The sequence below is a fragment of the Mustela lutreola genome, chromosome 16 (genome assembly GCF_030435805.1).
Source record: "Mustela lutreola isolate mMusLut2 chromosome 16, mMusLut2.pri, whole genome shotgun sequence".
NCBI lineage: Eukaryota > Metazoa > Chordata > Mammalia > Carnivora > Mustelidae > Mustela > Mustela lutreola.
Genome location: NC_081305.1, coordinates 31846756 through 31860780, shown reverse-complemented (window position 1 = coordinate 31860780; position 14025 = coordinate 31846756). Strand labels below are relative to the sequence as shown.

The window sequence follows — 14025 nt, the reverse complement described above, 5'->3', positions numbered from 1 at the left end:
TTGTGAGGGCGATCTTCGCAGAGTATGATAAAAAGATGTAAGTTCACAATAGTCCAGGATGTCATAAATTACCGGGATGGCTCACTTGGAGGCAAAGATACATGGACAAGCGTGTGAACGTGCCAACCATAAGCTTATGGTGGGGGAAGAAAAAAAAGGCGGATGCTCCCAGCTCTCCCTTCTTCTAGACAAAGGCTTTCTCAGTCTGATTTTCTCCGCCTGGAGGTCCCTGGGCACTTGTACCATCAGTAACACTTCACGGAGCCTTCAGTCCTAACAAATAATTAGCTAAAATTGAACCAGGGATTTCGTACCTGCATGTCATAGGTCTGATATGAATAATGAGGCAGAAGGTTAACGGTGGGTCAGAGACAGTTCCCCATCTTCCAGCTTATTTATTCAGCGAAATGAGAAATTGATCACATTATGGCGTATAGGGGGAGGCCTGATTCATCGCAATCAGCTTGGAATTGGCAGTTTTGACTGTAGGCAATTTGGGGACATTACTTATGCCTGAATAGGCTGGGAAGGTCATTTATAGCTTGTTAACACCTTTCCGACCTCCTTCATCTCCAGATCTTACTCGCCAACCCTCTTTGCCTTGCATCAGGGCCACCTAAAAAAAAAAAAGAAGAAGAAGAAGAAGAAGAAGAAGAAGAAGAAAAATCACAGATTGGGAAGAATGACACCTTCCTATAAAATTAAAACCACTACAGAAGACACTCCAGAGAGGGCTTCTTAAAATATGTGCACATCAGAATGTGATTTGTTTGTTTACACACCCATCCATTGTCTGTCCATTCACCGGCCACCCCTTGTCTGTTGAAACACGATGATGTCATAAACCCCTTTGGTGAACTCTGGCTGCTTATGCAGCCTCGGCCACTGTGTCAGGTGCAGTAGAGTGGGGATGACAGGGGAGCGTTGGTGACTCCAGGGACACGGACAGCTGACGCCTCTGCATGAAGCTCCACACCAAGCTCTGGGGATGTTCCTAGAATCCAGCCCAGTTCCTGGCAAGCAAGTGCGGGACACATGGGGGTTCTGGAGGAGTTGCTCGTGTCCTGAGAGCTCACTGTACTCAGTGTGCAGAGTGGGGCAACTGAAGGGGACTGTGGTGTTAGCGTGGGTTAGGACCCCACCATTGGTCTCTGAGCTTTGAAGATGGGTCCTCCCCTTCAAAGTGGGGACAAAATTGAGTGTACTTCAGGCGACGTTTTAAAACATTTTTTAAAAAGATTTTACTTATTTATTTGACAAAGAGAGAGAGAGAAAGCGAGCACAAGCAGGGGGAGAGGCAGAGAGAGAGGGAGAAGCAGGCTCCCCACTGAGCGGGGAGTCTGACGTTGGGCTCGATCCCAGGACCCTGAGATCATGACCTGAGCTGAAGGCAGATGCTTAACCAGCTGAGCTACCTGGGAACCCCTAAAAACATTCAAAAACACACAGCATGCACGCCCAGCACATGGGATGTTCCATTAAAAGCAGGTGTCCTCACTATTACAATCATCATTATGGTCATTCTGGCTGGTCAGATCTCATTGCCTGCCCTTGGAGAACTGCTGCTTTCCCCTAAGCCCCACCCCTGAGTTCAAGAAAGGGGTCCCCGATGGTTACTGCTATGTAACCCTCCACCCCAACATGAACCTTAGGGGCTCGACGTGGCAAAACCGCTTACTGACTTCATGTTCCTCTGGGTTGACAAGGTTCAGCTGGGCAGCTCACCTGCCGGTCTCACTAGCAGTGTCTCAGACAATTGCTACCAGTGGGATCTGGGGCTGGAGTCTATCTGCAGACTCTCTGGGGCTGGGAGGACGGCTGGGTCCCTCTCCACTTGTCCCCAAGGCCAGCATGGGAACCTGGGGAGCAAGAGATCATGGCCATGGCATGATCGCAGCAGCACATGGGTCTCTGCTCCGCTGACCAAAGAAAACCACCCGCATATATAGGAATGATTATACTACATGGTCTTCCCCTTCCTGTCATTAAATACTGTCCCCAGCCTGGGAGCATCCGGGGGGGGGCGGGGACGGAGAACACTTTTGTGCATGCTGTACGTTGGTCAGATCTCATTGTAACACTCTAGGTGTGCTTGCCTTCAGTGGAGGCCCTGAACCTTTTTTTTTTTTTTTTCCTCCAAGGGAAGAATCACCCTTCTTTGCTAAATTCCCGTTGTTCTGCAGTCAGACTCGAGTCTGCCTTAAGTAAGGGATTCAGAGCCCACAGACATGCCCGGCCTCAGACAGGCGGCTGACATGGAAGTGGAGCGAGGGATGGGGGGCACCGAAGGGCAAGGCCAAGACTGTTAGTGGTCTCTGCCTTTTCCCCACCACTCCCTTCACCACACACACGCGCGCACACACACACACACACACACACACTCACACACACTCACTCTCATCCCCACCCTCTTCCTAGCCCTTTTTACCCCTGCCCTTAGTAAACAAAACTCTTTCATTCTGGGGCCTGGAAGATTCCATAATGAGTTGAGCCTCTTAACAGTCTATTTTAATAAAACTCAGCTCCCTGGCTGGATGGAGACCATAAAACATGCAGGTTCCAGCAATAATATGTTTAGTAGCCCTGCTTGATAAAGTGGAAATGTTTGCATGTTTCAAATTATGAGCAATTTAAAGTAGGAAGCTAGCAAGCCAGTTCTTGGGTTATGAAGCTTGACATTGTTAAGCCTTAAGAGAACACATACTTCAAAGTCTCCTGGTCTGAAATATGTCCTGTGTGCAGCTCGGCAAGGAGCAGCTGGGATAAGCCCGAGCAGCCGGGAGGGGAAACCACCGTGTGATTTGGCCGCCGGAGCTTTGGTCCTTGGTCTCACATGCAGCTTTTTTGCTCGGGGAGATGTGTCCCCAAAGAAAGCCCTCCTACTCAACACCTACTTCCTGAAGACCTGTGCACTCTGTTGGCTCCCCCGTCCCCAGCCCCTGAACTCAGCTGGTGTTGGAGGCAATGATTTAGCATTACCAAAGCTTTCTAACCCTGTTAAATGCTGCAGGAGAGATCGGCACCAAAGCCAGCCCCCGGATCCTATCAGTGGTTTTAAAGTGACTTTATCTGAATTCTTTTGCTTTGGTTTATTTCATGTTAGACTCTGTGCAGCGTCTCATTTGAACAAGTGGTTTTGCAAATTTCACTCTGTCCCAGCAGCACTGGCCAAGCGCCGGCGCCCTTCAGAGACTCCGTTCAATGCTCGCTGTTCTCGCTGCCTAGAACACACTTGTCCCGATTTTTCAGTCGGGTTTTCTCCCTCTCGACCCTCAGTTTGCAGCTGGAGTGTTACCTTCTTGGGAAGGCTCTTCCTGATCATGCCGGAGCTCCACATTTCTTCTTTCATGTCTTTTAGGTTTTCTTGTTCTGGGTGCTTACCACAATCTTGTAAGGATCTCATTTATTTCTTTGCTTCCTTGTTTACTGTCCATCTTCCCCAATAGCTTGGCAGTTTCCATGAGAGCAGAGGCTTTGTCTCCCTTGTTCACCACTGGGTGGCATATGTAAGTGCTCAACAAATGCTTCCTGGAAGGATATGTAGGGGAGTGGGTGGATGAGTGGGTGGGCGGATGGATGGTTGGATGGATGGATGATTGGACAGTTACACAGGTGAATGATTGGGTAGATGGATGGATGGATGGATGGATGGACGGGCAGGTGGGTGGGTGGAGAGACAGATGGCTGGATGGGTAGATGGGTAGATGGAAGAGTGGATGGATGGATAAGTGGACGGATGGGTGGACAGATGGATGGACGGGTAGATGACCTGTAAGAATTTTTCAAACACCAAGACTATAGGGTTCTGAGTCTTTAGAGGATAAGATAAGGTGAACAGAGTTTGGAAATTTCAATGCAGTGTCTTGACACCTTCGGTGACTCCTCTGACAACTAGAAGGCACATGAGCTCCCAGGGTCACTTTTGGGAAAGAGGGATTGCCAGCAATGAAAACGACTCCACTTACCCCTTTAACATCGCACTCCCTTCTTCGGTTTACTTTCCCAAGGCCCGAGATGAAAGATACAATTTCTATACCTTAAAAAAAAATCCCATAATTGCACCCACCCTGGATCCTCCGTCCCCAAGCAGCACCCCCAGTAACACAGGAACAAAGACAAGCCTGTTCTTGACTAGACAGCCGAGCCAGGCCCAGCCACCGTGTGGTATGCAACCCTGACCGGCTGGCTGAATTCTTGAGCTGATAAGAGCACTCCCTCCCTTGCTGAGAGGGAGCATGCAAATTGGGGTGAGGAGACCTCCCTGTGGTTCATTCTGCCCCTGTCCCTCCCTGGAAGGCACCCCCATATTCAGAGGGTCTCCTCTTACTTGCATCAAACCCAGGCTGCCCATCTTTCTCTGGGTATTACTGGACAGCTCTCCTTGACCAACCCAAACTAGCAATGCCTCCATCCAAGGGCTCAGGTGGCGAGGCAGACAGTGCAGAATCTAGAACACACAGCCTAGAGTGGGGGCGTGAACATGGGCATGCCCCTCCTGGGTCTCACTCCTGTTGTTCAATAAACAGGCTCCCCTGGGGTTCCCTGCATCTTACTGGTCAAAGCCCCCACATTCAGAATGAGGTTGTCCAGGGCCACCGTGTAGAGCATTGACGTCATGGCCTGCTCGCTTCCAGGGGGCATTTGGGCACAAAAGTACAATATGTGTGGCATCACCTTGGAATCGTGCATCGTGGCAGTGCTGGGGAGCCCCCCCACCCCACCACCAAAGATCTGTTTCAGAGATTGCTGGGGGCCTGCCCAAGGTCACCAGCATGTACCCCCCCCACCACCACCACCACGCAAGATCAGGGAAGTTGTGCATCAGGCTTCATCTAGGTCGTCAGCTGCGGAATATTTCCACTGTCAGTTCAACAAAAAGTGTGATGATCCCAGTAAAGCTTAACAAAGAAAACGCTATCGGGCAATTAGTAAGCCCAAGTCAGCAGGACTGATGTGAAATTTATCATGCTGGGGAGAGCGCGTTCATTTGCGTGTGACAAACGTCGGCGTGTGGGTGCGCAGCCTGGGGAGCTCAGAAAGACAGCAGCTTTGCCTTTCCATCCCCAGAGTTAGGGTTCAGATCCTCTTCTCCACTGAGGTCTCAAAGGGTGAAAAAACATGCAACTGTATTTTGCACGGAAGAGCGAAAGGGTTGATGTCCTGAGCTGGGGATGTGGAATGCTGCTTTTTAGGGACGAAGAAGTAGGGAAAAGTGAGCTACAAAGAGAAGCAACAATTTTTTCTCGCACTCAGAGAGAAAGCCTGCGAGGTGGCTGCTTTGAAACCTGTCCTGTAGGAAGACACAGTCTGTAGGGCTGTGAACTGGGGAAGGGGGCAGGGCACCTGCTCAGGCAGGTGCAAGCAGGAGGCGATAAACCAACACTCGCCCCTACCACCCTAGAGCCACGGACCAGCCAAGGTGACATTTCCAGGGGAGGGCACATGGCAGCCTCCCCAGAGCTCTCAGCTTATAGGTTTCAGGGTGGGCAGCCAGACCTGACTGGAGAGGTCTAAAGGATTGGGGTATTACTAGATTCACTACTTTCCTTCTGATTCCTTTCTTCCTTCCTCTTTCATTCTTTCTAATGAACCTGCCTTTACAAACTTACATGTGTTTGCTTTGGAAGAACAATTTCAGGGGGAAGCCCAAAAACACAGCCCTCTCAATGCCCTCCGCCCCCCACTCTCCTTCACAGCCAGAGTCTCTGAGCCACACCAGGATGTAAGGTGTGTTTGGATGTGAATAAAACATTTATTGGGGATTTAAGGCTTTACTAGAACTTGGGAAGCCAAGGGGACAGCCGCATGGATGGTACCAGGATTCTTGGCTTAGCAAGGCTTACCCTGCCATCTTGATCCTCACTTCTCCCACTGTTCCCCTCCCTCTGGCTCTCAGGCCATCTCCACTGGTGTCCTCTTGACCTTGCTTCTGCCAAACCCCAAGCTTTAGCATCCCCGATAGTCCATGGTCTGAGAGCAGGAGAGTAGGAAAGAATCAGACGGAAGATTTATTGAGTATCAGCTGGTAAGCCAAGCACCACAGGGGAGTCTGAGGGCATAATGAAGAGTACAACACAGTTTCTACCTGCCCCCCATGAAACCTTCTGTTTAAATGGAGATGAGCAATAAGTGAGCAGTTAATGATAGGTTAGGTGGAGAAATGCAGCAATCGGGTGGACAGGGTTGGTGAAGGGAGGTTAAATCACAAATTTATGGGACCACTGAGCTGGTAGGGTGGGTGTAAAGCAAGGAATACTTCCTGGAGGAGGTGTCCTTTAGGTTGAAATGTGGATGAGTGGAAGTTATTCGGGTATAGAGGAGGAATGGACATGAGACCAAGCTTGACATTGCTTTAGGAAGCTCCCTGAAAGGTCAGGGACAGGGAGTAGGAATTGCCTGCACCTGGCCTCATACAACAGACAACATTTGTCAAACACTGAGGTGTTCGCTGAGAGTTATGGCCCAGGTAACCTCAAAGAAAGAATAATGGGAGTGTCCCATCAGGAAAGGAAGATCCTGGCTGCAGGTGACCATCTCTCCAGTGAGGTGAGGCAGGGGTCCAGGGAGGCCAGGTATGGTGGATTAAAAATGGCCACAGAGCCATTTCTCCCATCAAGAGACAGTCGGTTTCCTCTCCTTTGGAATTTAGGTTGTCTCTGTGATTTATTTCGACCAAGGGTTGCAGAAGGAGTGTCCTTCCAGGATTTCCAAGTACAGAACTTGAGAGGACAGAAAATGATGTGTTCTTCCTCTTAGACCCCAAGGACCACACGGTGAGAATCCCCAGCCAAATATGGAGACCACAGGGAAATGAAGCGGTGTGTTCTGGTAAACAGCCTGGAAGGGAGGTCCAGCCACAGCCAGCACCAACTGCGCAGCGCGTGAGACCGCCATCTTGGTTGCCCCAGAAAAACAGTCTCCACTCCAGTCAACCACACATGGAACAGAATACTAGCACAGAAGAGCCCAATCAACCCCAGAACTTTGAAAGATAATAAATGACTATTGTCCTAAGGTCAGCTTGGGATGGTTGATAACTGAAATAACAGACAAAGGCCCAATCCTCTGAAACTGAAGTAGAAGTCAGTCACCTGTGTTGACCAGGCTCCCCACAGTGGCTCGTTCTGTCAACGACTAAGGAGCTCAAGATTTACTGACAAGCTTCTTTAGCCATTTCTGCCTTCAACACACCAGTACACTTTGATGGAATATGTTGGTCAAGACACTTACAGGAGACATAGGGAAATACTCCCTGCCCTCAGGGGCTCATTGTATATGCAAAAAGACAAAGGCACCAGGAACATCTGGGTGGCTCAGTCGGTTGAGCATCCAAGTCTTGATTTCTACCTGGGTTATGGTCTCAGGGTCCTGGGATTGAGCCCCGTGTCAGGCTCCATGCTCAGCAGAGTCTGTTTGAGGATTCTTTTCCTCTCCCTCTGCCCCTCCCCACTCCCAAATAAAATTAAAAAAAAAAAAAAAAAGACAAGTGTACCAGCCCAACTTGTTAGAGCCAGAAATTTAGATGTTATTCCAGAAACTTCTCTGTCCCTCCCCATCAAACAGTAAGAAATAACATTTGTGCAGAGCCCTTACTCTTCCAGGCATCATGCCAAGAATTTTCCATGAATTAACTCATCGCATTCTCATAACAACCTTAGGAGGAGAGTACTATTTTCCCTCCCGCTTCACAGGGGTGGAAACTGAGGCACAGAGTTAAGTCACTTGCCCAAGACCCAAAGCTGGTCCATGACGGAGCTGGGGTCTGAATCTAAACTGGGTAATCCCAAAGCCTGTATTCTTAACCAGTCCTTTAGAATCAGTGCCCACCCGAGTTAGAGAGTTTGAGATGCAAATTCTTTACCATGTAAACTTGGCCAAATAATTTACCTGTTCAACTGTTTTTTTTTCCCCCCTTAAAATGGGGTCATACCTTTTTTATCAAGATTGTTGTACATAGACAACATAAGCATCTTTCTAGATACATAACCACAGACCAAAAAATGCTGGCATCTTTTCCCTTTCCTTAGTATCTCTCCCTCATTGGAGAAAACCCCTATCACATAGGATTTCTGACCTCACAAGAGTGGGCATGAGGCACCTGGGTGGCTCAGTTGGTTAGGCGTCTGCCTTTGGCTCAGGTCATGATCCTAGGGTCCTGGGATTGAGCCCTGCATCAGGCTCCCACTGCTCAGCAGGGAGCCTGCTTCTCCTTCTCCCTCTGCAGCTCTCCCTGCTTGTTCTCTCTCTCTTTCTCTCTCTGTCAAATAAATATATAAAATCTTAAAAGAAAATAAAATAAAAGCGTGGGTAAGTCATGGCAGTAGCTTGCCTCACATTGAATGGATGGTGTTTTAGACAGTGGCCTCTACTGGAGAAGTTCTGAATTGCAACCAGGCTCTATGATCATTGCAAACATGTAGCTTTAGGACAGGAGTCTGCAAACTTTTCCTGTAAAGGGTTAAATATTAAGTATTTTAGGCTTTGTGGGTCCCCAAATCTCTGTCATAGCTACTCAACTCTGTTGTAGCATGAAAGCAGCCAAAGGTTCGTAAATATATGAGTATATCTGTGTTTTAATAAAACTTTATTTACAAAAACAAGTGGCAGGCCAGATTTAGCCTATAAGGTACAAGTTATTATTTGCTAACCTCTGCTTTAGTATAAGAGTAGAGAGCTTCTGCGGGCACAGCCTCTTCCAAGCACAGGAGATGATCCTATAGGCTAGGAGTACACTTAGAGGGTAAAGTGAGGAAAGGAGTGACAGATTCCAAAAACAGTGAAAAGGTCTGCCCGAGTATTCCTACAACTTTTGGTACCCAGCATGTCATGAGCCCGACTGTACTTCAAGCTTTCAATTCTAGTATTTACAATTTTGTAAGTGGCTTATAAGAATCTAATGCATCATTTATTTTTTAAAAAGTCAAAAGTAGTCATTCAACAATCAGCTTTGTGGCATTAGGTCTAATGCACAAAGTTACAACCCTGTATCTCCTTTGTGCTCCTGGAGAACAATACTCTTTGGAAATGCACCAGGGGAAATAAGCATTCCACGGCAAAATATGCTGAGGAAAGTCTATATATTCTGTTCTTCCTTTTGGAGATCTCTAATGGATCTAAGTATATTAAAAGGTTGAGAGTTCCTATAATAACCCGTTAATCTTGGTGAACTCTGAGTTTTTACAAACTTGCTTGACCACAAAAACTTAATAGCTCATAGGTTAAAAACATAGGGTCTGGATCCAATAAAATGAGAATAATAATCCCTATCTCATGGGGCTGGTATGGAGAACACACATGAGGAAGCTTGTGAATGGCTAGACACAACCTGTGATGTAAGATATCCGGGCTGAATTCTGGCTGTTTGTTCTTTCAACATGCTTGGGAAATTCTGGTAAAGAGAAACTAGAAAGGTATTAATGAATTTGGTTCTTGCGTTAATCTTGAAAGGGGTTAGTAAATGGTAGTCCTTATTTTATGGTTTAACAGATGCTATAATCGATCTAGAAATTTTTAGAAATTTCAGCTTAAGGCCTATGCTCACTACTAAGGCCCCTTCTGCATTCTTTTTTTTTTTTTTTTTTTTTAATTATTTTTGAAAGCAAAGACCGGCGGGTGTTGCCAGGTTAGAACTAGAGGCTCATAGAGACCGGTTCCTTAGGAGACATCGGACCTTTGGGAATTCTTAGGGCGGGTGGTGATCTGGAGAACCCTGGAAACGGGCTGAATGCAAGTAGTCAGCTGGTGGGGGGGGAGTATGTGGATGCTGGTGGTCTCACTCCCCTCCACAGCAGGACCCTCTCACCCGTCCCCCCCCAACAAAGGCCAGAGGCCCTAGATATTGACACATGCCTTTAAGCCCTTGGACACTTCAAAGAAAGAAGATTAGGAGCGAATCTCAGAACCTGTTCCCCAGAGAGAACCGTTTGTCCAAAAGTTGATATTATTGATGCTGGTAGAAGCTGAGAGGAGCGTGTAATTTATTTAATAGAAGTCAGTCTGTGTTTGCTGGGGCTCCTGAGTTTTCTTGCTTCCTTGCGAACATTCTCAGGGGCTAGGAGGGCCCCCTGTGATCAACACAAATGTTTGATCAGCTATGCGTCTTCTCCAGGGCAGCTCAGATGATCCGAGAGGCTTTGGCTCCCTGGTTGTCTCCAGAGTTTTCTCCTTAAATTCTTTGTTTCTCCAGAATTCATTATAAACGACATAATTACATCTCTTTTTCTTCTCTGATTGAGCACATTTCTTACAAATGGTGATTTACCATTTGGATGCGGGAGGAGGCTGAGCGAATGCCCTGCGCGCGGGCAGCCTTGTCTCTCCATCCCACAGCTCCACTTCCACCCAATGCCCAGCGGGCCACTTGCCATCATCCCTGTCCAGCTCGTGCCTGGTGTGGGGCAGGGACAGAGCCCCACAAACCCAGAAGGAAGGAGCGCCAGGGTCAGCCCAAAGTTGAGCTTCACAGAACAATGGAATCCTTGTAGAGAATTTGAGATGTTATCATGAAAAATTAATGGAGGTATATTGTTCCCGAGTCTGGGCCCTTTTATCTGTATATGATTGCTATAATTCCTTGCTTAGAAGCAAACATCCGATTAGACCTTTGCTTCCCAGCTATAGTGAAAATAGAAACGAGGATTGGATAGGCAGCAAATTACCAACTGTAATAGGAAGAATTGAAAAATCAGAGACAGACACGAGAGAATTCATTCGTTCACTCATTCATTTTACTAATCTTTACTGTATTTCTTCTCATGCCAAGAACTACTTTGCAAGGTATAATGACAGCGGTGAACGTAATAGTTTATATTCGTTGAGCACGTATTGCGCAAGAAGTATTACCTCCTTTAGTCCCATATGCTAGAAACTAGACTTATTTATTTTAGTTATACATAAATACAGAGGAGGAAACTGAGGATTGGTGAAGCTAAATGATGGGCCAAGGTCAACAAAACTCATAAAGAGCAGACTTTGGATTTCAACACTGGCAGTCTGATATCAAGACTCCTGTGTTTGATTCCACCAGTAAGATGTCACTTAGGGCAAGCAAAGTCTTTGCTCTCATGGAGTTTGCATTCTAGCAGGAGACAGTCCATTGAAAATAAAGACAAAGGTCAACATATACATAAGCAGGATAATTTCGATTGGCTGCAAAAGCACTGGAGAATATGAGAGGCAGGGACAGGGGAAGTTATTGGGAAGATCCACCTTCCCCACCTTGGCACTTGTAATGGCAAGAATCTCGGGGGGTCTGTTTGTCTCATCTGAGAGCAAGATGGATGGATGAGAGGGTCCTTCTGTGGCTCCTTTCTTCCTACAATCATACAGGTGGCACTCACCACTACTTACAACAGTGTGCTTCCTCTGTGATCTAATGCATGGGGTTTCCCAACACGGAGGGCACTAGACCACTGGACATGAGCTGAATTCGATGTCACCAAAGCAAAAAGTCACCTTTGCTCTTAAGCCCATAATCCTATGGAGGACACCCAGCTACGGCCGAAAACACCTACTGATGTTCAAAGATCAGAACACACTTAGTGATTCTCAACTGAGGGTGACATTTTTTTTCCCCCAAGGGACATCTGGTGATGTCTGGAGACATATTTAGTTGTCACAAGTGGGAGGCAGATACTAATGGCTTCTAGTGGGTAGAGGCCAGGGCTGCTGCTAAATGTCCTACAATGTATGGGGAAGCCCCCTACAGCAAAAATGATCCAGTCCAAAATGTCAGTAGTGCTAAGGTTCAGAAAACTTTCACTAAAGTGATATACACGTGCATCGAAGAGTGAGTGTGAGCACGAGAACAGGAGAATACCGCTCTCATTTCCTGAAGAGTCTGCACACAGAATTCTTCCAAAGTTTCAGGAGCTTTCAAATGACACTGTTGTGCATTGAACTGTGTTCATGTGTTGAAACCCTGACTCCTAAAGGGGTGATGTTTGGAAATGGGCCCTTTGAGAAGTGATTGGGTTGAGGTGAGATCATAACGGTGGGGCCCTCATGATCGGATTAGTGACCAACCAGATCAGACACCAGGGAGCTTGCTTCCTTTCTCTCAGTCATGTAGGGATACAGCGAGAAGGTGGCCACTGGGGAAGAGAGTTGGCTGGCACCTTGATCTTGTACTTCCTAGCTTTCAGAGTCATGAGAAATAAATTGCTGCTGTGTAAGTCACCAAGTGTATGTTATCATGTTAGGGCAGCCCAAGCAGACTAATAAGTTCTACTAAAACTTTCCATCAAAAATTCAAAAGTTTCTGTCAAAAAATTCAAAATTCCATCAAGATTCAATGGTCAAATTAAAGACAAAAACAGGGGGCACCTGGGTGGCTCCGTGGGTTAAAGCCTCTGCCTTCAGCTCGGGTCATGATCCCAGGGTTCTGGGATCGAGCCCCTCATCAGGCTCTCTGCTCGGCGGGGAGCCTGCCTCCCCCACCCCCCGCCTGCCTCTCTGCCTACCTGTGATCTCTGTCTGTCAAGTAAATAAATAAAATCTTAAAAAACAAAAACAAAATCAAAAACAAAAACAACTCAATCTTCAGAATCAAGAAGGGACCCACTTTCAAAATTGCCTACCACTTCCATTAGAGCAAGAGAGGACTTGCTTAGAGACATGTGGTAAAAGAGACAATGTCTAAATCCCTACTTGCGTAAAATTGATAATACAAAACACATCTCCATTAGGGTCTTCTTTAATTGAAACGATGCTTTCTTTCATCCCTGCCAGGAAGAAGAAAAGTCATGTTTCCAGCTTGGACTGCTGTTTCATCTGTTAGACCTGCTCGTAAGCTAAGCCAAGTTTCGTTAAAAATTATTGGTCTCATAATTTTTTTTTTCTTTAAAGAGCCCCATATGGAACCAATCTCATGATAGGATTATAGCTGCAGAAAGTCATTGGGCATTTTGACCCACTCTTGGATTCTTAGGAGATTTTAAGTACAGATCTAATTTTTTCCCCACCCTGGAGAATTAAGTGAATATTTCAGCTAAACAAATAAATAAATACATCCAAACTTCAAAAGTTAGGCTGAAGAAATGGTGAAGCAGATCTAGTCAACACAAAGAAATTTTTCTCTTGTCTTTACAGAGCCTATTTCCTTGATTGGCCCAATGCTCTTCCTCCGTGAGAACTTTACCTTCTCCTTGGGTGCCAGCCATCGCCCATTCTTGCCTGATTAAGAAATTCTCTGGGATGATCAGAGCATCTGCAAATGTGTAAAATATGATCTTAGCCCTTGCTCAAGTATTTTAACAACCCAACCTTATGATAGGTTGTATTTCATTGGCTTGGAAGAAGCACTGCATTATCGGGGAAAACAGCACAGATGTTGCCTAATAAATGTTTTGGTTGTTGCATTATATTAACCTCATGAAACATTTATGCAAATCTCACATTAACAAAAGGTAAAAGAACCATTATAGGTTATGAAGCATACAACAGGATGACCTTTGTTTTGTTTTTGTTTTGTGGGGTTTTTTTGTTTTGTTTTGTTTTGTTTTTTCACCTCAGTATTTTATGGGTGTGTTTGTAACTCCTGGGGTTTCTATTTAGAAGCACACAAGGGCATTACAGATTTTCATCTCTTCTGTTTTCAGTTCTGTTATCATTCCTTCCAGCTGATTTCACATTTTATGATGCTAATGGTGGCGGTATGGTTTTAAGTTTCTCTCCTGTCAGCTGGTCAGTAGGTCCGAGGGATATATTTAATAGAATCTGACAGCTGATGGAACCAGTCTCATTGAAAGAGGATTTGATATGTGGAGTGAATGTGAGGACCCTGAATTCGCCATAATAATGGCCATTATGATTCAACCCCTCACAGCCAATATAACTCTTTCTCTTGTACACACCAGTACATGTGTATAAAAGACATGACTTCTGGATGACTTCTTCCGTATACTGATCTGAGGCCGTTTAGATAGCATGTCAAAACAGATTAGCCATCTTATCCTGCCACAAAATTAAGGGAAAGAACTTTGTACAACTTTGCCCAACAAATGCACATGTGCTTGTAAACAAAGA

General features: G+C 46.2%; 1 long non-coding RNA gene across 1 annotated transcript; it reads left to right on the top strand.

Annotated features, from left to right (window-relative positions):
• Positions 1-883: 883 nt before the first annotated feature.
• Positions 884-13343, top strand: LOC131818847 (uncharacterized). The gene is made up of 3 exons (XR_009348950.1): positions 884-1024; positions 12730-12786; positions 13090-13343. It is a non-coding gene; the product is annotated as an uncharacterized LOC131818847 (long non-coding RNA).
• Positions 13344-14025: the final 682 nt, after the last annotated feature.